Source organism: Hemitrygon akajei, chromosome 10, assembly GCF_048418815.1.
Source record: "Hemitrygon akajei chromosome 10, sHemAka1.3, whole genome shotgun sequence".
NCBI lineage: Eukaryota > Metazoa > Chordata > Chondrichthyes > Myliobatiformes > Dasyatidae > Hemitrygon > Hemitrygon akajei.
The window spans coordinates 116,961,001-116,984,778 of record NC_133133.1 but is presented as its reverse complement, the minus strand read 5'-3'; the positions used below and the strand labels follow the sequence as shown (position 1 = coordinate 116,984,778).

The 23,778-nt window shown below is 44.8% G+C and overlaps 1 protein-coding gene across 3 annotated transcripts in view; it reads right to left on the bottom strand.

Moving 5' to 3' along the window:
* rassf3 (Ras association domain family member 3) overlaps positions 1–23,778 on the bottom strand; it is a 247,356-nt gene that overhangs the window by 22,532 nt on the left and 201,046 nt on the right. The window lies entirely within an intron of this gene.

Here is a 23,778-nt window from a genome sequence, read left to right as displayed (position 1 = left end):
GATAGATGCTGTACCTGAACTGTTGAGTGTGGGTCTTCAGGCTCCTGACAGTTGTAATGAGAAGACATTAGAGCTGTTAGAAATTGCTTTTGCCTCACTTCCTGTTTGATGGCCCCACTCCATGTAATTTACTCTCTTGTCACCAGGGGGAGCAAGTTTCTCATATTTGCTGGTTTTGTTTATTATTGTCACATGTACCAAGATACAGTGAAAAGCTTCTGTTGGTTATACAGATCAAATCATTACACAGAACACAGAATAAGGGAAAACAGCAACAATGCATAATAAAGTGCAGTGCTGGTAAATCCTACAGACAGTTCATGGAACAGCTACTTATTTTAAATATACCTGTACTACTAATCTGTGTGCAACTGGAGCCAGTAACTTACATTTGGGCCGTCTGAATGTAAGATGTATCACAGCCTCCGAGGGAATTCGGCGTGGTTTAGAATGGAGTATGCGGCATAATGGCGAAGCGTGAACTCACAGTCAGCTCCAATTCGTCGATGAAAGCATCGAGCAAAATCGAAATCACCAAGGACAGGAGCAGAAGGGTGTTCAGCGCTGTCTGCCCAAGTCTGAGCGGTCGTTCTCTACCTCCGCCACCGGCGCGGGAATCTTGGGTCTCAGGCAAGGTTTGTAAACTGGAATCAATTTTAGATGACTCTGCAGTCCGAGTTATACATGTTGCTGGTTACTCCTTTACTGCTGTTGTGCGTGATTTTGGTCGGGGCAGACCGGCTCTGCGGCCTGCAGTCAATGAATGACACAGCAGTAACTTGAGCTGAACTAAATGCCACATTCCTGGACTGTTCCAAGGACTGTGTGGTTTGATGTTTAATACGTGTGTTACTCACTCGCAGGATGTGCTGAGGAGCACCCCACAAGTGTTGCCATGTTTTAGTGATCATTAACCCTAACCTGTACAACTTTGGAATGTGGGAAGAAAACCCAGGTGGTCACAGGGAGAATGTACAAACTCCTTACAACGGTGGTAATTAAATCCTCTTACAGTTGATGCTGTACTAGCATTACATTAACAAATTTCGAGACATGAGCTTTAAGTCCCTCGGTATACACGTCACCAAGGACCTCACGTGGTCTGTACACACCAGCTGTGTGGTGGAAAAAGCACACCAACACCTCTTTCACCTCAGATGGTTGAAGTTTGGCACGAGTCCCCAAATCCTAACGACTTTCTACAGGGGCACAATTGAGAGCATCCTGACTGGCTGCATCACTGCCTGGTATGGGAACTGTACCTCTCTCAATCACAGGACTCTGCAGAGAGTGGTGCAGACAGCCCAGCGCATCTGTAGATGTGAGCTTCCCACTATTCAGGATGTTTACAAAGACAGGTGCATAAAAAGGGTCCAAAGGATCATTGGGGACCCGAGTCACCCCAACCACAAACTGTTCCAGCTGCTACCATCCGGGAAACGGTACCACAGCATAAAATCCAGGACCAACAGGCTCTGAGACAGCTTCTTCCACCAGGCCATCAGACTGATTAATTCATGCTGACACAACCGTATTTCTATGTTATATTGACTGTTCTGTTGTACATACTATTTATTACAAATTACTATCATTTGCACATTGCACATTCAGAAGGAGACATAAAGATTTTTACTCCTCACATATATGAAGGATGTAAGAAATAAAGTCAATTCAATTCAATTCATTTCAATGCAGCAATAATAAACCAGATACAAGAGGTTGGGAAAAGTGACCATGAACAATCAATGATATCTTTCCAAATCAGTATGGCATGGGATTGAAAGGGAGCCAAATGGTGGAGGTGTTTCCATGCATCTAATGCCCTCATAGAGGTTGCATGTTGGGGGAGCAAACACAGAGTTTACTAAATGGCGTACACTGCAGTACATAGAACGGTGCAGCATAGTACGAGTCCTTCCGCCAACCTGCATAAGCCTATTGCACCAGCAATCTAAACCTTCCCTCCTATGCAGCCAACATCACTTCACTTCCCTACATCCGTGTGCCTAACTAAAAGTCTCTGAAATGCCCCGAATGTATCTGCCTCTACCACCACCCTCTGTAAAAACCTACCCCTGACATCGCCCCTATACGTCCCTTCACTCACCTTAAAGAGATGCCCTCTGCTATCAGCCTTTGCCACTCTGGTAAAAAATAAAATGCTGGCTATGCCTCTCATAATCTCATACAGCGTTGGAGAGAGTAGATGTTTAGGAAGGTGGATGGTGTATCAATCAAACAGACAGCTTGCAACTGGATGATGTTGAACTTAACTGTTGCTGGGGTTGCACTCATCCAGGCAAAAATAGTGTTGCGGGACACAAGTGATTCTGCAGATGCTGGAAATCCAGAGCAATACACGAAAGATGCTGGAGAAACTCAGCAGGTCAGGCAGCATCTATGGACAAGATTTGTACATTCTCCCCATGACCACGTGGGTTTCCTCCAGATACTCCAGTTTCCTCCCAACTTCCAAAGACGCATGGGTTAGGGTTAGTGAGTTGGTGGGCATGCTATGTTGGCACTGGAAGTGTGGCGACACTTACAGGCTGCCCAACACAATCCTTGCTGAGTTGATATGACTTCACAGTCCTTTACACAAGTACAGGAAATGACATTAAACAATTTTAAGTAGATGGATTTCCCTGCATGTTCTGTTGTACTGTATATAGGACAAATAACCTTTAAGCACTCCACATCTTGGCCCAAAATGAGTTCCCTCCATAGACACTCCCTGACCTGCTGAGTTCCACCATCATTTTGTGTGTGTTGGGAAAGTATTCCACCTCACTTCTGACGGTGGAGAGTCTTGGCATGAGGAAACAAGTCATTAACAATGCTTTACATAAATGCAAACAAGCTTTGCCCAACTGACTGGGGAATACGTAACTATTAACTAGCTACTAATACATTTTGATGTGCATCAGTAGGTGTCAATTTTCTAAAGAACAGGGAGAATGAAATAATCTCCCTGGGATTTGGCACAGGGAACATCTTCAAAAGTAATCAATGAATTGCAAGATGTACAAACTGATGTGCAGTACAGACGGAGTAAATGCAAACAGGCCTTTTTCACGGAGGTTGGGTGAAACTGGAACTAGAGGTCATGGGTTAAGGGTGAAAGCTGAAATATTTATGGGGAATCCGAAAGGGGGAACACCTTCACTCAGAGGATTGTGAGAATGCAGAACGAGCTGCCTGCGCACGTGGTGGATGCAGGTTTGATTTCAACATTTAAGAGAAGTTTGGTTGGGTATATGGGTGGGGTGGGGGTGGTATGGAGGGCTCTGCAGGTGCAGAATGGTGGAACTAGGCTGTGTAGCCATTCGGCACAGACTAGATGGGCTCTGCCCTCATTCCGCTCCAGTCCTGAAAAGAGTCTCGGCCTGAAACGTCAATCGTTTTCTCCGCTCCGTAGATGCTGCCTGACTTGTTGAGTTCCTCCAGCACTTTGATAGATAGATAGATAGATAGATAGATAGATACTTTATTCATCCCCATGGGGAAATTCAACATTTTTTCCAATGTCCCATACACTTGTTGTAGCAAAAACTCATTACATACAATACTTAACTCAGTAATAATATGATATGCATCTAAATCACTAACTCAAAAAAGCATTAATAATAGCTTTAAAAAAAGTTCTTAAGTCCTGGCAGTTGAATTGTAAAGCCTAATGGCATTGGGGAGTATTGACCTCTTCATCCTGTCTGAGGAGCATTGCATCGACAGTAACCTGTCGCTGAAACTGCTTCTCTGTCTCTGGATGGTGCTATGTAGAGGATGTTCAGGGTTTTCCATAATTGACCGTAGTCTACTCAGCGCCCTTCGCTCAGCTACCGATGTTAAACTCTCCAGTACTTTGCCCACGACAGAGCCCGCCCTCCTTACCAGCTTATTAAGACGTGAGGCGTCCTTCTTCTTAATGCTTCCTCCCCAACACGCCACCACAAAGAAGAGGGCGCTCTCAACAACTGACCTATAGAACATCTTCAGCATCTCACTGCAGACATTGAATGACGCCAACCTTCTAAGGAAGTACAGTCGACTCTGTGCCTTCCTGCACAAGGCATCTGTGTTGGCAGTCCAGTCTAGCTTCTCATCTAACTGTACTCCCAGATACTTGTAGGTCTTAACCTGCTCCACACATTCTCCATTAATGATCACTGGCTCCATATGAGGCCTAGATCTCCTAAAGTCCACCACCATCTCCTTGGTCTTGGTGATATTGAGACGCAGGTAGTTTGAGTTGCACCATATCACAAAGTCCTGTATCAGTTTCCTATACTCCTCCTCCTGTCCATTCCTGACACACCCCACTATGGCCGTGTCATCAGCGAACTTCTGCACATGGCAGGACTCCGAGTTATATTGGGAGTTATATTTGTATGTGTTGCTCAAGATTTCTAGCATCTACAGAATCCCTAGTGTTAATAAGCAGATCCTTTGTTCCCACAGAGAGGTACAATCAAAAGTATAACACATTTCATCAATATGCAATCCAAAGATCCTTTTTCCCCGAACGGCAGCAGCCACTTCCAGTCCAACTGTCAGTAAGCACGTATTTTCAGGAGGCAGCCAACTGACCCCGAAAGCGATTTCTGTGTTGGACTATACTCAATGCCAAATGGGACCAGCTTAGGAAGCCACCTTGGTCAGCATGGACGAGTTGTGCTGTATGACCCTCCCAGTTAGTCAAAGATCACAACAAGCAAGAACAATTCATTCCTCTGTGGGGATAGGCTCCCAAGAAGCATTCAGAATAGCAATGAAAACCTTACGTCCATCCGCCAGAACTCAATGTAATGTCAGAGGGAGGTGGATCTGTGGAATTCATTGCCATAGACAGCCGTGGAGGCCAAGTCATTGGGAATATTTAAAGTGGATGTTGAAAGGTTTTTTGATTAGTCAGGGCATCCAAGGTTACGGGAAGAAGGCAGGAGAATGGGGTTGAGAGGGATACTAAATCAGCCATGATGGAATGGCAGAGCAGACTCGATGGGCTGAATGGCCTAATTCTGCTCCTGCATCTCATGGCCTCAAGGAAGGTGCAAACCACCACTCATCAGGTGCTTCTTACCCTACTGGTGCAAGTCCCTGGTTCCCATATTGGACATATCAGCTATGTCGAAACCCACAAAACCAGGCCAGAAGCCACCCTCGATCCCAAAGAACAGGATGAATCTTCTAGCGGAGGAAGAAAGACATCAACGGGAAGCAAACAGAACCTCATCTGCCTGGGATCTCTGCTAATTTTCCTTAAAATCACCAGCGGTCATGGATTCCAGCAAACTCCAGGTCCCCACCGTCAGGAGGAGAGCCAGGTTACTGGCGGCCCCACCACGACACTAGCACCCACACTGCTCCTTCCAGACACGGCAAGAATCAGTCATGCAAACGACCGCACATGGTGTAGCAGTTAGCCTAATGCTATTACAGCAGCAGCGGTCACCAATCGGAGGCGATCCCCATCGCTGTCTGTAAGGGGTTTGTATGTTCTCCTCCAGCTGCTCTGGTCTCCTCCCACCATTCTGAAGATGCACAGGCGAGGGTTAATAACTTGTGAGCATGCTATTTTGAGCTAGAAGCAAGGCAACACTTGCACATCCTTGGACGGTGTTGACCACTGATGCTCACAATGCACTTCACTGTACATCTGAAAAAATAAAACTAATCTTTCAAAAACCTGTGGTATGTCGAATACCGCGTGAACACGTAGTCTTTGGAGTATGGCAAGTCTGTATCTTTGCTGTTGCTTTTGCTGCACGCTTGAGTGTTTGGTGGTGGTGCCGATGATTTTTTTTTGCCAGTGGGGGAGGGAGTTCGTTGATTGCTGTCGCTTACATGCGGGAGAGAGGAGAGCTGTGGGGTGGGCTTTGGGGTTCTAACATTTAACTGTCGTTCATTCTTTGGGGCACTCCTCTGTTTTCGTGGATGGTTGCGAAGAAAAAGCATTTCAGGATGTATATTGTATACATTTCTCTGACATTAAATGTACCTTTGAAACCTTTGGCAGGCATGTAGTAGCGGTCAACAGAGAGACTAGCAACACGCCCGGTCTCTCAACTCTTGACAAAGGCACAGTTATGTTCCTCAGTCAAATTCTTCACAAAAATTCCAGACAAGTATTCAATCAATCGCTGGCTTCCATAGCAACCATTTTCCGATGGAGACAAGAGCAGAAATGTTCCAGATCTGTACAGCACATCAAACAGTTAAGATGAGGGAAATGGCATTGTTTAGAATGCATATAAACCTTCAAAGAGGCCTAAAATTTCTCTCTGAAAGAGGAAAAAACACCAGAGAAATGCCTTTATATAAAAAAAAGTGCACAGTGTGGTTACTTTGAAGTGTTGCCAAGGGCCAGTCACAGAGGGCAGTGCTATCAGCTCATCAGTAGGTGGGAAGTTCAAGTGCTCCAGAGACAAGGATGAAAGTCTCAGAGACCTACTTTACACTGTAAAGGAGGCATTCAGGAATACCATGTGGGACAGCTGGATGTCCTGGCCAATATTTAATTATCAACAATACCTCCAGAATAATATTCAATCCCCTCCCCCCAATGTTACTGTTCGTCAGAAGTCATCATCTGCCAAATTTCTCTACATAACAACAGCAACTGCCTGTGTCAGTGATGCTGCAGTAAGCAGGGTGAGGAGCTCCAAGTTCCCGGGTGTCAGAGGGTCTACCCTGGGCCTGACACACTGATGTAATCATGAAGAAGCAAAAGACTAGTAAATTTCTATAGGTATACCGTGAAGAGCATTCTGACCGGTTGCATGAATCTCCAACGAGCACAGTTAAAAGAGAATGCAAAGGCTTGTAGGTTCAGCCAGTTTCAACAAACATCAAGGACATCTTCAAGAGGAGGTACCTCAAGAAGGCAACATCCATCATTAAGGACCTTCATCACCCAGGACAATGGCGTCTTCTCATTGCTACCATCAGGGAGGAAACACAGGAGCCTGAAGACCCAAGGTTAACGTTTTAGGAACAGCATCTTCTCTTCCAAAATCAGAATAGTCCATGAAACCATGAAAGAAGAGTACCGCACTATTTAGTTGGTTGTGGACCGAAGGGCCAGCTCCTGTGCTGTACTGTTCTCTGTTCGTTTCCACTTTAGTGCTATTTATTTGTAATTTATAGTCATTTTTTATGCCTTGCCGTTGACACAAAACAATAATGTCAGTGCTAGTAAACCTGATTCTGATTGTACCCTTGCAAACACTTACTCAGGCGGATGACAATAAGCTCAACTTCGACTTCGCACTTCAGGCTGTGGAAGATATTGGGAGACAGTAGATGGCACTATCTAAAGGCAGCTCCTTGTTTCTCTCGCTCAGCGGCACAGCAGTTTGAAAACAGAGTCAAGGGGTTGCAACCAAGAAGGGTACTTGCATCTGATGTTTACCGTAGAGATCAATTGGACGTGGAGTTTTAGCATTACTACAGCTTGAGTTACTTTGAAACATAAAGTCAAGGTGATTTAATTCAAAGGCTTGGGTTCAATCTGAAACAATTGAGTTATATTTACAGATGATACATTTGTCTGTGATATTTCTAATCTTCCTTCTGTGCTCAATAAAAAAATGTTACATCACTCAGATTAGTTGTAGGCCAGAGAGTTAAAAGGGTCAGAGGTCAGCAGTGCTGCTGTATGAAGCAAGTGTGCACATGTCAAAGGATAGTCAGACAATCTGACTGGGAATTGTATCACACACTGTCTGGATTAGACAGCATGTCTTATGAGGAAAGGTTGAGTGAACTTGGGCAAAATTGGATGACAGAGAGGTGTACAAGATGATAAGAGGCATGGATTGAGTGGAGAGTGAGAGTTTTTCCCAGGGTGAGAGCATAACTTTAAGGTGACTGATAAGGGGGTTACCAGAGGCAGGTTTTGAGAGTGGTAAGTGTACAGATTGAGCAGTTGGGACATTTAACAGCCTCCTAGGCACATGTATGAACAAAAGATGGGAGGCTATGTTGGAGGGAAGGGTTTGATTGATCTCAGAGTCAATTAAAAGTCCATTTTATTAAATGTCACAAGGAAAAATAAATGAACAAGATAGAGCTGAGAGAACAAAGAAAAAAGCAGTCATGGTGAGACTAGAGAGAACAAAAATTCCAGTGATAACAACTAAGGTATAAAATAGTCAGGTTCAAGTAGTGTGACATCTGCTACTGAAAGCAAATAAGTTTCTAGAAAAGTACAGAGCAACAATACTATAATTACTGAAAAAGTCACCGACCGGTACATGTATATAATTATATAAATATACAAGCATAGGAAAGTTAAACTACAAGGAAATAACAATTCTACATGGTTAACTTTATTTCCGAGTGAGAAGAAAAGATTAAACACATTTAATAAGTTTTTATAAACACTTAAATGATGTCACTAAGATCTGGGGCACACGATTGGGTTCAGGAACAGTTATTACCCTTTAACCATCAGATTCCTGAACTAGCGTGAGTATCTTCATTCACCTCAACACAGAACTGATTCTACAACCTATGAACTCACTTTCAAGGACTCTGCAACTCATGTTGTCAATATTATTACCACTATTCGATTTTTTTTGTATTTGCACATTTTGTCTTTTGCACACTTGGTTGTTTGTCCGACTTTGTGTGTAGTTTTTCACTCACTCTTTATTCCACTGTGAATGCCCGCAAGAAAATGAATCTCAGAGTAGAGTACGGTGACATATACATACTGTTATAGTAAGTTTGCTTTGAACGTTGAAGGATCCATCATTTATCCAATCGACACTCCTCGGCACTGTGGTTTGCTGCCGCAGTCCAGTGTACATCTGGTTTAGGGCTTGCTTCAGGAGCAGGGGAGTCAGGGTAATTTATGACTTTAACTGCACCGCTACCACAAAACAACAAATCTCACGTCAGTGATAATAAACCGGTTCTGATTGTGACCATGGTCGGTACACACAAGTTAGGGCAAAGGGGCTGCTTCCATAGCTCCTGTACCTCTTCTCCGATGGTAGTAATGAGAAGAGGGCATGTTCCGGATGGTGAGGGTCTTTATCGATGGATGCCGCCTTCCTGAGGCACTGCCATCTGATGATGGGCGGGCTATGCCCGTGTTGGAGCTGGCTAAGTCTATGACTTGTGGCTTCTTTCGACCCAGAGCACAACGGGCTCATGAATCACTCAGAAGACTATTCTCTGAGATTAAAAGGGAGGTGCGTAAGATGCCTCCCAACAAGAGGGAGGATCCAACCCTCTGCAATAGCGGCCTTATTTGCAAATTCTTAATTTAAACACATTTCATCCATCAGAAAATTTTCCCATGAATTCTGCCTTTGTAACAGCAGCCCAAAAGTCACAAAAATACTTCAACTCCAATAATATCCATTTAGATAGATGACTGAATACCTCACTGCATTAACACTACATCTGATCCCACACCATATATGGTCAGCTTGTTTCTTGAAGCTCCTGCCAGAATTCTAAACAAGTTATATTTAAATCACAATTTATTCTGTGCAGAATCTTGGCTGGGTGCAACTTCGGACTTGGCAGCCTTCAGCAAAGCTTGCTTCAAGAATATGTTTCAACAGGTCCATTTATTTCCATTTGTGGCAGGACACTTACACTAAAATAACCAGGTCAAAAACAGTATCAAAAGTACCAGTTGTTTCAGGGGATTCGGTCTTTCTGATCATGAGGAAAATGGGGAGGGGGAGATAAAGGCTGAGTTGGTGAGACAGATGGAAAAATGGATAGAGATAAAGAGAGAGAATTGCAGAACTTCGTAATGTCGAAAGCCAAGTGTTCAACTTGACTGGAAGTCATTTCAAGTTCAAGTTTAATTGTCACTCAACTATACATGAATACACTTGTGGTAGCAAGATTAAAATAGGAGAGTCAGTTTGTTATCACCAGAATACCTCACGTTGTTTTGTGGCAGCAGCATCCAGTGCAAGACATAAAATTTACTGCAAGTTACAATAAGAAATATTAAAATGCAGTGCAAAAAGAGAGTAAATGGTGAGCATCAGTATAAAAAATCACAATCTGAATCAGGTTTATTATCACCAGCATGTGTCGTGAAATCTGTTAACTTAGCAGCAGCGGCTCAATGCAATACATAATATAGAAGAAAAATAACAAATAAATTACAGTATATGACCTAGTGCCCAAAGATTCAATGTCTATTTAGGAATTGGATGGCAGAGGGGAAGAAGCTGTTCCTGAATCACTGAGTGTGTGCCTTCAGGCTTCTGTATCTCTAACCTGATGGTAACAGTGAGAAAAGGGCATGCCCTGGGTGCTGGAGGTCCTTAATAATGGACGCTGCCTTTCTGAGACACCGTTCCCTAAAGATGTCCTGGGTACTTTGTAAGCTAGTACCCAAGATGGAGCTGACTAGATTTACAACCCTCTGCAGCTTCTTTCGGTCCTGTGCAGTAGCCCCTCCATACCAGACAGTGATGCAGCCTGTCAGAATGCTCTCCACAGTACATCTATAGGAGTTTTAGAGTGCATTTGTTGACATTCCAAATCTCCTCAAACTCCTAATGAAGTATAGTCACTGTCTTGCCTTCTTTATAAATACATCAATATGTTGGGACCAGGTTAGATCCTCAGAGATCTTGACACGCAGAAACTTGAAACTGCTCACTCTCTCCACTTCTGATCCCTCTATGAGGATTGGTATGTGTTCCCTCATCTTACCCTTCCTGAAGTCCACAATCAGTTCTTTTATCTTACTGACATTGAGTGCCAGGTTGTTGCTGCACCACCACTCCACTAGTTGGCATACCTCACTCCTGTATGGCCTCTCGTCTCCATCTGAGATTCTAGCAACAATGGCTGTATCATCAGCAAATTTATCGATGGTATTTGAGCTGTGCCTAGCCACACAGTCATGTGTGTATAGAGAATAGAGCAGTGGACTAAGCACACCCCTGAGGTGCGCCAGTGTTGATCATCAGCAAGAAGGATATCTTACCACCCATCCGCACAGATTGTGGTCTTCCGGTTAGGAAGTCGAGGATCCAATTGCAGAGGGAGACACAGAGGCCCAGGTTCTGTAACTTCTCAATTAGGATTGTGAGAATGATGGTATTAAATGCTGAGCTATAGTTGATGAACAGCATCCTGTACTGCAAGTTACATTTAAAAATAAATAAATAGTGCGAAGGAGGAATAGCGAGGACCTTTCATGGACCATTTGGAAACCTGATGGTGGGGGGAAGAAGCAGTTCCTAAATGGTTGAATGTGAGTCTTGTGTGTACCATCTCCCTGGTGACAGTAATGAGAAAAGGTGATGGAGGTAACAAAGGGATGCAGATGGTGGAATCTAGTGGGGGTACTTAATGATGGATGCACCACCTTTTGAAGATATCCTCGATAGTGGGGAGAGTTGTCCCTGGGACAGAGGTGCCCGAGTCTATAACCCTCCATGGTCTCTTATGATCCCGTACATTGGAGCTTCCATACAAGGTCAAAATGCTCTCCACTGTACATCTGTAGAAAGTTGCTGGAGCTTTTGGTGATGTCCTCAAACTCCTAATGAAGTACAGCTGCTGGCATGCCTTCTTCATGATTGTATCAACGTGTTGGGCCCCAGATACACGAGGCTGCAAATGGAGAGCACCCAGGTTGCTGGGGGAACTCAGTGGGTCAGGCAGCAACTGCAGAGGGAAACAGCCAGTCGACGTTTCAACTCAAGACCCTCTTCTGAGCTGATAGCCAGAATAAAAGGGAGGGAAGGGGTGAAGCAAGAGATAGTTGGAGACAGGCGGGAGAGGGTAGGCATAGGCAGATGGAGGGGAGAATGGAAAAGGTGATGGAGGTAACAAAGGGATGCAGATGGTGGAATCTAGTAGAACAACATAGTAGAGCATGGATCACTTGTTTTATTGTTTCCATCTAGCACCTCCCAGTGAGCTTCTGGGCCTATTCCCGCTCTCCCTTTCTCCATCTGACTATCGCTCCCCCTTACCTGGATCCACGTATCACCTGCCAGCACGTGCTCACCCCTCCCTTTCACCTCTTTACACTGGCTACCTCCATATAACCATATAACAATTACAGCATGGAAACAGGCCATCTCGGCCCTTCTAGTCCGTGCCGAATCCTTACTCTCACCTAGTCCCACCTACCTACACTCAGCCCAGAACCCTCCATTCCTTTCTTGTCCATATACCTATTCAAATTTATTTTTTTTTAATGACAAAATCGAACCTGCCTCTACCACTTTAACTGGAAGTTCGTTCCACACAGCTACCACTCTCTGAGTAAAGAAGTTCCCCCTTGTGTTACCCCTAAACTTTTGCCCCCTAACTCTCAACTCATGTCCTCTTGTTTGAATCTCCCCTACTCTCAATGGAAAAAGCCTATCCACGTCAACTCTATCTATCCCCCTCATAATTTTAAATACCTCTATCAAGACCCCCCCTCAACCTTCTACACTCCAAAGAATAAAGACCTACTTTGTTCAACCTTTCTCTGTAACTTAGGTGCTGAAACCCAGGTAGCAGTCTAGTAAATCTCCTCTGTACTCTCTCAATTTTGTTGACATCTTTCATATAATTCGGTGACCAGAACTGTACACAATCTCCCCCCCCCCCCCCCCCCATCTTTCACTGTAGTCAAAGAATCTCAATCTGGAATGTCAACTGTCCATTTCTTTTCATTGTTGCTGCCGGAGCCTCCGAGTTCCTCCACAAAAGGAGATGTTCAAAAGCTCAAAATGGATAAGTCAGAAAGCTTTGTTGCAGATTTGGATTACAAGATAAGAGGTTGTTTTTTAAGTTTACCAGATCAGGAGCCAAAGTAGGTCAGCAAATGCCAGGGTGACCCTTAAAATCTTGGTGGCTCCTTTCTAAGGCCCTTGGCCTGTGGCCTGGGTAGTCCCATACTACCTCAGTGGCAACAAAACTAGAAGGTGCAGTGGCATTGGTGCCCTAAGAGACAAGAAATATTTCTGTGAAGAATTCTGGAGCAAAAAGACAAAGCAAGCTTGGGTACATTAGCTTTAGAGCTGCCTGCAGAAGACAAGCCATCCCACTGAGAAACTGAGCTGAGTTTGCAAATACCCAGATTTGGCTGGGTTCCATCTCCTTCACATTGAAATATTTTACCATACATACACATCTGGGAGTGCAATATACACTTGAAATCTCGCTCCCTATGCTCTTCTATGTATGAAGTGATAGGTGATATGCCTGAAGCTGCAGTAACAAAAAAAGTTGTCCCAATTTATAACCCTTGAGTGAACAGCGTGGGTTGCCGGATCTGATTGTTTGCTTCTTACGATCAGAGTTGTTAATTATTATTTTCTTTGCAGTTTAATAATTAATTGTTAAACTGCAAAGAAAATAACAATTAAACAGTGTAATCTAAGAATTAGATTGTATTTTATATAATTACTTGTATACAAGTAACTGCTTACTATGCTTCCTAGTGGTCACAGCGTGTATATGTGATTGTTCAGTGTGTCCACTAGTGGTTATGTTGGTATGATTCTGGAAGCTTCTCTTGGTGATGCAGTATTTGAGTAAGAGTTTCTCGTTAGTCTTATCTATGATTTTGAATGTAATTTTGCTTACAGGTATAAAAAAAGCAGACTGCTTGGCAGCACCATCTTAGTTTCTTTATCATTAAGCCTTCTGCTCCTCGTTTCTATTCCTATCACTGTCCATTTCAATTTTCCTTTGTTCAGAATCCAACAGGGGTAAACAGAACAAACCACAAAACTTTGTTTAAAAGCACCAGAGCAGAACAGCTCATCCACACAGCCATCCAGGCCGACGTTTCAGTCAGAGCAAGGTGCCGTCCTTCAGACAAGACCTTAATCCAAGGATCGGCCTGCTCTCTGGGTGGGCGTGAAAACTGACAGGACACTATTGCAAAGAGAAGCAAGGACTGATCCAATTATCCCTCGACAAAAGTGAGCGATTATCTGTTACCACAGCAGTATTCATGGGCATCGCCAGCTCCATCACTGGCACTAGCCTCCCCACCATCGAGGACATCGTCAAAAGGTGATGCCTTAAGAAGGCAAAATCCACCATTAAGAACCCTCACCGTGGGGGATACGCTCTCTAGCAAATTTCTACAGATCTATTGTGGAGCACATTCTGATATGGAGGTTCCACTGCACAGGATCTGCAGAGGGTTGTAAACTCAAGAGGCTCCATCGTGGGCACTAGCCTTCCACCTTCAAAAGGCAATGTCTCAATAAGGCTACATCCACAACTAAGAATCCTCACGACCAAGGATATGCCCTCTAATTATTATTATCATCAGAGCCCGAAAACACACACACAATACTTTCGGGACAGCATCTTCCCCTCTGTCACCAGGATTCTGAACGGTCCATGAACACTACACCACTATTTTGTTCCCCTTTTTGCAGTAGTTATTTATTTATATTTCTTATTGTAACTTATAGTAATTTTTTAATGCATTTCACTACACTGTTGCCACAAAACAACAGATCTCTTGACATACGCTCGCTGTTCCTGGTCCGCTTGCATCTGGTCCTTCTGGGAGCAAGTGCCAGAGTGCTGGTTTCTAGCAAGGTTTAATCGCCGCAGTTTGTGGTTGGACTCTCTAGTGTGCTCCTGGCTTCTGGTCGCTCCATTTTTTTGCTGCTGTTTACTGCGATTTTGACCAGGACGGCCAGAGCTGCGGCCTGAAGTTAACGAACGACACAGCACGAGACGGAACTGAACTGAATGTGCCTGGACTCTTTTTGATGACTTTGTGATCTGGCGTTTGTATTCTGCATTTTTTGCCATTAACACTATTTATTCTTTCTTATTTTTGTGTGTGTCTGGGGGGTGGGGTGTTGATGTTTTTCTTCTAATGGTTCCCGTGGTGTTTCTTTGTTTCGTGGCTGTCTGTGGGAAGGCAAATCTCAGGGTTGTATACTGCATACAAACTTTGATTTTATGTTCAAACTGAACAAAGCCTTTCTCACATTAATCTCACATTCTCGCATGAATGAGGATCTTCCTATCCTCATTCCAAGTTTTTGCTCTGACCTCATTACCTCACTTTTGTACTATTTAGTTATTTTATAACTTATAGTAATTTTTTTGTCTTGCACTGTACTGCTGTCACATTTCATAACCTATACCAGTGATAACAAACCTGATTCTGATTTGGATCCTGGGTGAAAACTGGATGAAGCCTTTCAGGGAGTCCTTCACTGGCTGTTAGACCCTTTGTTGCTCCCTCGCCTTGTGCAAAGAACTCAATAAATGCAAACTTTGCATTAAACTCTTTCTCCCCTTGGCCGTGCTCTAGCTTCTGCTCTAAACTTCTCACCATTCTGTCCTCTAAAGCAAGCTTTTGTTCATCTGTTCCACACGTCCACCACAGAGTGCAACCTATCTCCATCAGTTCCAACTCTGAGGCACTGATAGTTACCATACCACAACAGGATCAACTCACAGACCACAAGACCATAAGATATAGGAGTAGTAGGCCATTCGGCCCATTGCCTCTGCTCTGCCATTCAATCATGGGCTGATCCAATTCTTCCAGTCATCCACACTCCCCTGTTTTCATCCCTTACTCTTTGATGCCCCGGCTAATCAAAACCACATCATTTTGATGGTGAGCACGTCTGTTCATCCTTTCCTGATGAACTGGGCCTTACATACCCATTCTAAATTCCTCTTTGAAATGACTTGGTCCCCAATGACGATGCAAGAACACCAACATAACCCAGGAGAAAAATTAATGTCTCCTTTTTTCTTCTCTGCTGACCTTCATGACCCTCAAATATTTGGATTCAAACATCTCAGAATTGAACTACTCCCTGCCATGCCTTTTAATAGCAAGACTCTTTAGCTTTAAGAGTTCCCTCCCTGAAGTTCTCTGGTCTCTGCTCCACTATTACATTTTGAGCCGTTAATATCCTACGTTACTCTCTGCTTGTTGTCAGCTCAGTTGATTAAGCAGCCAGCACAAAGACCCCACCCACCCTGGGACATTCTCTCTTCTCCCCCCTCCCATGAGGCAGAAGATATAGAACCAGAAAGCACATACCACCAGGTTCAAAAAGCCATCTACAGCTTCTACTGTAGGACTATTGGTTGGTTCCCTAGAACAACAAGATGGACTTTTGACCTCACAGTCTGGCTTGTTATAATTTTACACTTTCAGCAGAAAATCTGCTGGCTGGAAGTCAAAGTAATACACATAAAATGCTGAAGGAACTCAGCAGGCCAGGCAGCTGAGTCCTGATGAAGGGTCTTGGCCTGAAACATTGACTGCTTCCTGGCCAGCTGAGTTCCTTCAGCACTTTGTGTATGCTACTATAATCTTACACTTTGTTGTTTACCTGCACTTTCTCTGTTGGTGTTACACTTTATTCTGCATTGTTATTGTTTTACCTTGTTCTTTAAGAAACTCCTACGTAGGCATACGTATGATAGAAAAATGGAGGGCTACGAGGGAGAGAAGGGTTATATTGATCTAAGAATAGGTTAAAAAGTCGACACAACCTCGTGGGCCAAAGGGCCTGTATTATGTTGTATGCTCTATGTTCTTCAAAACACTGTGTAATGATCTGATCTGATGAGCAGCTTGTATGACAAGCCTTTCACTCTATCTTGGTACCTGTGATGATGATAAACCAATTCCATCTCATTTGTGAAGCAGCTTGGGGTGTTTGTGCGTAGAGGCCTTCTATCAAAGCCAGGACTTGATTTTGTATGGCAATACTCTATCCAGGACTGTGGGCAATGGCACAGATTTGTGGAAGCCTGTGAAGTCCAGCCTTTGTACTTCCCTCTGCCTCTGAAGAGCAGCCAGCATAATCACTCACGCTGGACATCCTCACTTCTCCCATCAGGCGAAAGATACAAACGCCAGGGATCACCACCAGGCTCACAGGACAGCTTCTAACCCCATTATAAAAATGGACCACTTGTACGTAATAATGAACCTCTGACCTCATTCTACCTTATCATGGGCCCCAGCAGCTTAACATCTGCCTGCACTGCACTTTCTCTGTAACTGACGCTACAGTACTGTGCAAAGGTCTTAGGCACTTGTATATAATGAAGCTAGGGTGCCCAAGACTTTTGCACAGTACTGTATTTGTCAATGTGGAGTGAAGAGCAAGTTTGCAAATCCGGTGGGAGCAAAGAATGTTGAGGGTAAAGAGCCGTGGGAGAGGTAAGTGTCAGGTGTCAGAGGAGTGTCGGGGTGGGGTGTGGGTGCAGACACACCAGCCCTGAGACACCAGGCACGGCCATTTGACTCCAAACAACTGATTTACTGATCACTACAGAAAGTCTCTCTGGTGCTTCCCACCCTCTTCCCCTTTTCCCAACCACAAATCCCCTCTCCCTGCCCCCTTCCCACTCTCAGACCACAATAGAGTCCCAAATCAGAATCAGGCTTATCATCACTCACAAGTGGCATGAAATTTGTTTTTAATTTGTGGCAGCAGTACAGTGTAATACATAAAATTACTACAGTACTGTGCAAGAGGCTTAGACACCCTAGCTATATATCTGTGCCTAAGAGTTTTGCACAGTATGTAGATTATTGAGACAAAGTCATAGAGCACTACAACACAGAAGCAGGCTCTTTGGCCCATCTAGTCCATGCGGTACTGTTATTCTGCCCGGTCCCATCCATGCCCCTCCCCCTCTCGTAAACGTTGCAAATGAATATTCTGCATTCTGATATTGCTTTCCCCTCGCACTGCCTCAGTGCACTTCCGTCTTGAAATCATCTGTACAAGAGAAACCAAGTACATGTGACAATAATAAACCAATTACTCCATCGTCTTGAAGAGACACAAGCCAGGGAGGCACACCTCTCCACAAGGAACATTTTTAGAACATCCTTTAGATCAGGGGCTCCGAACCTGGGGTCCACAGAGCCCTTGGTTAATGGTAAGGCTCATTGGCACAAGAAAGGTTGGGAACCCCTGCTTTAGATCTTTACCTCGGCTCTCGGGGTAATCTCTTGGCCTGAAGAGCAGTGTATTCTGGGAGCCTGGCGTCTGCATGCAGACAACATGGCTGATCCCATAGAGCTGACCGCATACTGAGGTCCTCGGTACTGGTGAGGATGGACTGGAAGAGGACACTGGGACATGCTACATTATTAATGTGGTAGGTAGACTCAAAAGGAATTCATGAGTTAAGAAACATCTTGAATATTTTAGAGGCCTATTGTGCTGTAGAGGAAACAGAGCTGGTAATAAATATTCGACACACCTTTTCCTGGCTGTTACAAGGCTGCTGCCCGTGTTCAGCCACTGCTCACCAACCTACATTAGCTTTCCCCACACGCCACACAGCTGCAGGGTGCCTTATCAGCAGTTCAGGGCCAGGACAGTGTACATGAGATTCATTCCTGCTCTGCTGGTGAATTGAGAGAAAGAGAACCCAGTGACAGGGCAGAATTTCCACTCCAAGTGGCCGCTCATTTGTGAAGCAAGTAGTGAGAGATGAGTAATTAACATTTCGTAGCATAATATTAACACAGGGACAGCACAGTAACGTGGCGGATAGCATTAATGCCTCACAACACCAGCAACTCGGGCTCAATTCCCGCCGCTGTCTGTAATATTACACTCCGGTTTTCTCCCACATTCCAAAGACGTATCAGCTAGTGGGTTAACCGCGTGGTATCTCTAAATAAAATGTTAGCTCTGCCTAATGTCCGGCTGTGTGTGGGCCAGATCTGGGAGTCTGGTCTAAGCTGCAGGATTTGAATGAAACCGGTGCGACTAAGGGAGGCTTGGGAACGCGGGGTATCGGCAACCAGGAAGCGACTCTGAGGAAGCTGAACGGCAGCAGCCTGGGACCTGGAGAGCATCGACCGGGTGAAAGGTGGGTGGGGGGGCTGGAGAGGTGGCATGTGGGAGGAAGCCAGGTTAGAGGAGGAAAAGGGAAGCAATGGGTAGGGTAAAGGGGTTAGACGATTGGTGTTTGGTTTATTGTTGTCACCTGTATCGACACACCATGAAAACTGACAGCCAAACAGATCATTCCATACGCGAATCGATCAAGTTGATACAAAAGGAAACAGGACCATAAATACAAGAGGTTCTGCAGATGTTTCTGGTTTCTGCCCCTTTGAACAATCTCAGCCCAAACCTTTGACGGCTTATTCCCTTCCACAGATACTGCCTGACCTGCTGAGTTCCTCCAGCGTTTTGTGTGCAAAACAGAATGCCAGAATACAGTGTTACAGCTGAAGAGAAAGCACAGTGCAGGTGGACACAAAGCGCCAGCAGAAAGTAGAACTGAATTCAATTGACTTTATCTCTTATATCCTTCACATACACGAGGGGTAAAAATCTTTACGTTACGTCTCCATCTGAATATGCAATGTGCAAATTATAGTAATTCGTAATAAATAGTATATACAACAGAACAGTCAATATAGCTTAGAAATACAATTGCATCAGTGTGAATTAATCAGTCTGTTGGCCTGGTGGAAGAAGCTGTCCCCGGAGCCTGTGGGTCCTGGCTTTTATGCTGCGGTACCGTTTCCCGGATGGTAGCAACAGGAACAAGTTGTGAAAGCAAGAGTCCGTCTTTAATCTATTAGAGGTCCACTCAAAAGTCTATCAGCAGTTATAAGACCAACCAGTGGGATCAACCTCACAATCTAGCTGCTTATGACCTTGCACCTTCTTGTCCGTCAGCACTGTAAGTTTGCTCTGCATTCTGTTATTGCTTTTCCCTCAGGCACAAGAACGGGAGCTTATACAATTCCTCATGTTTGCCCCTTGGTCCCAACAATTCCACCCTGGAGTTGGTTCAGAGAGCCTCAAGGAAATGTCGTGTTTAAAAACATTACAACAGTGGCTACACTACAAGCAGTTCCTCATTGGCAAAGCAGCCTTGTGGGATGCCCTGAGGTTCTTATGGGTGCTACAACACAAAAGAGAACAATGGTGGGTGCGACTGGAAAGAAACTAAAGGTGAACACGAACAAGAGAAAATCTGCAGATGGCCGGAAATCCAAGGCAAAACACAAAAATGCTGGAGGAACTCAGCAGGTCAGGCTGCATTTATGGAAATGAATAAATAGTTGACGTTTCAGGCTGAGACCCTTCATCAGGACTGGGGGGGGAAGTCAGAGTGAGAAGGTGGGGGAGGGGAGGAAGGAGTACAAGGTGGGAGGGGAAAGGTGAAATCCGGAGAGGGGGAGGGGTGAAGTGAAGAGCTGGAAAGCAGATTGGTGAAAGAGACAAAGGGCTGGAGAAAGGGGAATCTGATAGGAGAGGGTAGAAAGGGAAGGAGGAAGATCACCAAAGGGAGGAGACAGAACGAGGGAAACAGGAATGGGGAATGGTGAAGGGGGTGGGTGGGAGTAACTTACCAGAAGTTTGAGAAATCGATGTTCATGCCATCAGGTTAGAGGCTACCCAGGCGGAATATAAGGTGGTGGTCCTCCAACCTGATCTGGCCTCTTCGCAGCAGCAGAGGAGGTCGTGGACTGACGTGTCGGAATGGGAACGGGAAGTGGATTTGAACTGGGTGGCTCCCTGGAGATCCCGCTTTTCCTAGCGCATGGAGTGTAGGTGCTCTGCATAGTGGCCACCCAGTCGACATCGGGTCTCACCAATATACTGGAGGCCACACCTGTAGATACAGTAGATGACCCCAACAGGTGAAGTGTCACCTCACCTGGGAGGCACTTGGAATGGTAGTGAGGGAGGGGGTGTAGGGGTAGGTGTGGCACTTGTTCCGCTTGCAAGGATACGATGTTTGCACATTCTCCCCGTGACTGTGCTGCTATCCTCTGGGTGTTCTGCTTTCCGCCGACATCCCGAAAGGTGTGTGGGTTGGCAGATTCACTGACAGATCAGTATTGTCACATGTTCATCGAAACATACCGTGAAATGCATCATTTGTGTCAAAACCAATCAGTGAGGATTGTGCTGGGCAGCACACAAGTGTCTCCAAGCTTCCGGCACCAACACAGCACATGAACAACTCCCTAACCCTAACCCTAACCCGAACCCGTATGTCTTCGGAATGTGGGAGAACACACATTCTTTCTACAGGCAGTGGCGGGAATCGATGATCGCTGGCGCTGTAAGGCATGACACTGCTGTGCTGTCCTTTGTGTGATCGATTCCTGCTGTGGCTGGAAGGGGCAGTGAGCTGGTTCCCCTCACTCGAATTTGCCAAGATCCATGACCCCCTTCTAACTTTAAGGAAAGTTCGCTGAGATTCCAGGTTAATCCCATCCAGTTGATGCCTTCGTCCTCCGCTAGAATGTTCAGCCTGTCCTTTGGGACTGGGGGGGCTTCTGGTCTGGTTTTGTGGGTTCCATCGTAGCTGTTATGTCCAATATGGGAACCAGGGACTTCCACTAGTAGAGTAGGAGGCACCTGATGAGTGGTGGTGTACACCTTCCATTACACCATAAGACTTAGGAGCAGATCTGGGCAGGACTTGAACCCAGATCAGTGATCCATGACACTGTCATAGCATTACGCTAACCATTACGTGCTGTAAACTGCCCCCAGTGTGCAAGTGCTGGATGCTGAGAGAGCTGAAGAGAATGCAGAAAGAATAAACACTGGGATTAAAGTAGGATTAGTGTAATTGGGTAGTTAATGGCCAGCACAAAGTTAGTGGGCTGAAGGGGTAGCACAATAGCGTAACGGTTAGCGTAACCTTTACAGCACCAGCCACCCAGTGTCCTCCCACATTCCAAAGGCGTAAGGGTCAGTAGGTTGTGTGGTCACACAAGTGCAATTGGGCAGGGTGGACTCGTTGAACTGAAGGGTCTGCTTCTGTACTGAATCTCTAAATTAATAAGTATCGCTGAATATCTGGGGATGAAATGCTGATAGTTAACTCGTCACCCAAGGAACATTTCCAAGCACTGCACAACTTTCCAGAGATGTCACTGAACTTGGAGAACTTAGTCCCAGGTTATAAGTGCCGACAGCTGTCCCAGAAGTGATGTCTCAAGCCAAAGAGATTCTGCAGATGCTGGAAATCTTGAGCAACAAACACACACACCAGGCTGGAGGAACTCAGCAAGTCAGGCAGCATTAATGGAGGGAAATAAACAGCTGTTCTTTCAGGCTACGGCCATTCATCAGGCTCAGTATGAAACGTTGACTGTTTATTCCTCTCCATAGATGCTGCCTGGTCTGCTGGGTACCTCGGGCATTTTGTGTGTGTTGCTCAATGCCTCATGTAGGCAGCACTGTGAAAGACTCAAGTGTGTCCAAATGGCTTCAAACGTCAGCACAAGCCCACGGGGTTGGGTTGGGTATCGGATACAATGGGAGTGCCTCACAATGCCGACAGACTGCTTTCTGCAGAAACAAAGGTACCAGCTAGTTGTACAACATACATCTGTCAGTAACTCACTGGCATACATAGTTAAGGACAAATGTTTTTGCTCACTGATATAATAAGTTACGTATGTGTGAGTTAGAACACAAGAAAACAGGAACAGGAATAGGCCAGGCCAACAGACTTCTCAAGCCTGCCCTGTCCTTCAATACGATCGTGGCTGACCTTTTCTGGCTACAACTGCTCTTCTCTTGTCAGTTTTCCATATTCACCGATCATTGAAGCAGAGTCATAGTCCTACAGCTCAGAAAGAGTCTGCTGACTCCCATTGACCTGCACCCAGACCATAACCCTCTCCACTGGCAGCTCGTTCTACTCTCACCACCCTGAGATTGGAAGTCCCCCTTCATGTTCCCCTTAAACATTTCACCTTTAACCCTTGACCTCTAGGTCTAGTCTCACCCAACCTCAGTGGAAAAAGCCTGTTTTTATCCATATACTGTCAATGTTTATCCATCTCCATGTTATTTAATAAGCTGGTGTCCAATACCCTTGAAGGCAGAGATTTCCAGAGGTTCACTCCCTACTGAGAGAAGAAACATCTGTGCTACCTCAATTTTAAATGATGGTCCTTTATTTTGTAGTTCTGTCCCCTTGATCATGACTGTCCCTCTCATGGTAACATCTCAACATCTACCCTGACGAGCCCTCTCATTTATTATCATATCCATCAGAATAAAGGTCTATCCTCATTTCTCTAAACTCCCAGAAATACAGTCCCAAACTGTTCAGCTTCTCTTGATAGGACAATCTTCTCACCTCCAAGAATTAGCCTAGTGAATCTCCTTTGGACTGTTTCCAATGATACTCTATTCATATTTAGGAAAGGGGATGAAAACTTCAAATATTCCAGGTAATGCCTCACCGACACCCTATACAATTGGAACAAAACCTGTGTTTTTAAACCCTTCACAATAAAAAGCCCACACACCTGCCTGCTAATGTCTTGAGATTCATGCACTAGAATACCTCAGTATATCTGAACTTCATCATTTACAATCTCCCTTCAAATAAAACCTGCTTTTTGTTTTCTCTTCCTGAACACTCACATCACACATTAAACTCCATTTGCCAGGAGTTCATAGAACACAGAAGTACGACACACCACAGGCCCTTTGGACAATGATGTTGTACTGGCTTTTTAACCTACTCCAAGATGAATCCAACGCTCTTTCCTACATAGCCCTCCATTCTTCTATTATCCAAGTGTCTTTCTTAAATTTCCCTAACATATCTGCGTCTACCATCACCCTGGCAGTACATTCTACACAACTCTACCTCTGACATCCCTCTTATATTTTCCTCCCATCACATTAAAATTGTGCCCTGAGAAAAAGTTGCTGGCTGTCCACACTATCCATTACCTTTTATCTTCTTATATACTATCATCAAGTCACCACTCATCCTCTTTTGCTCCAAAGAGAAAAGCCCTAACATGCT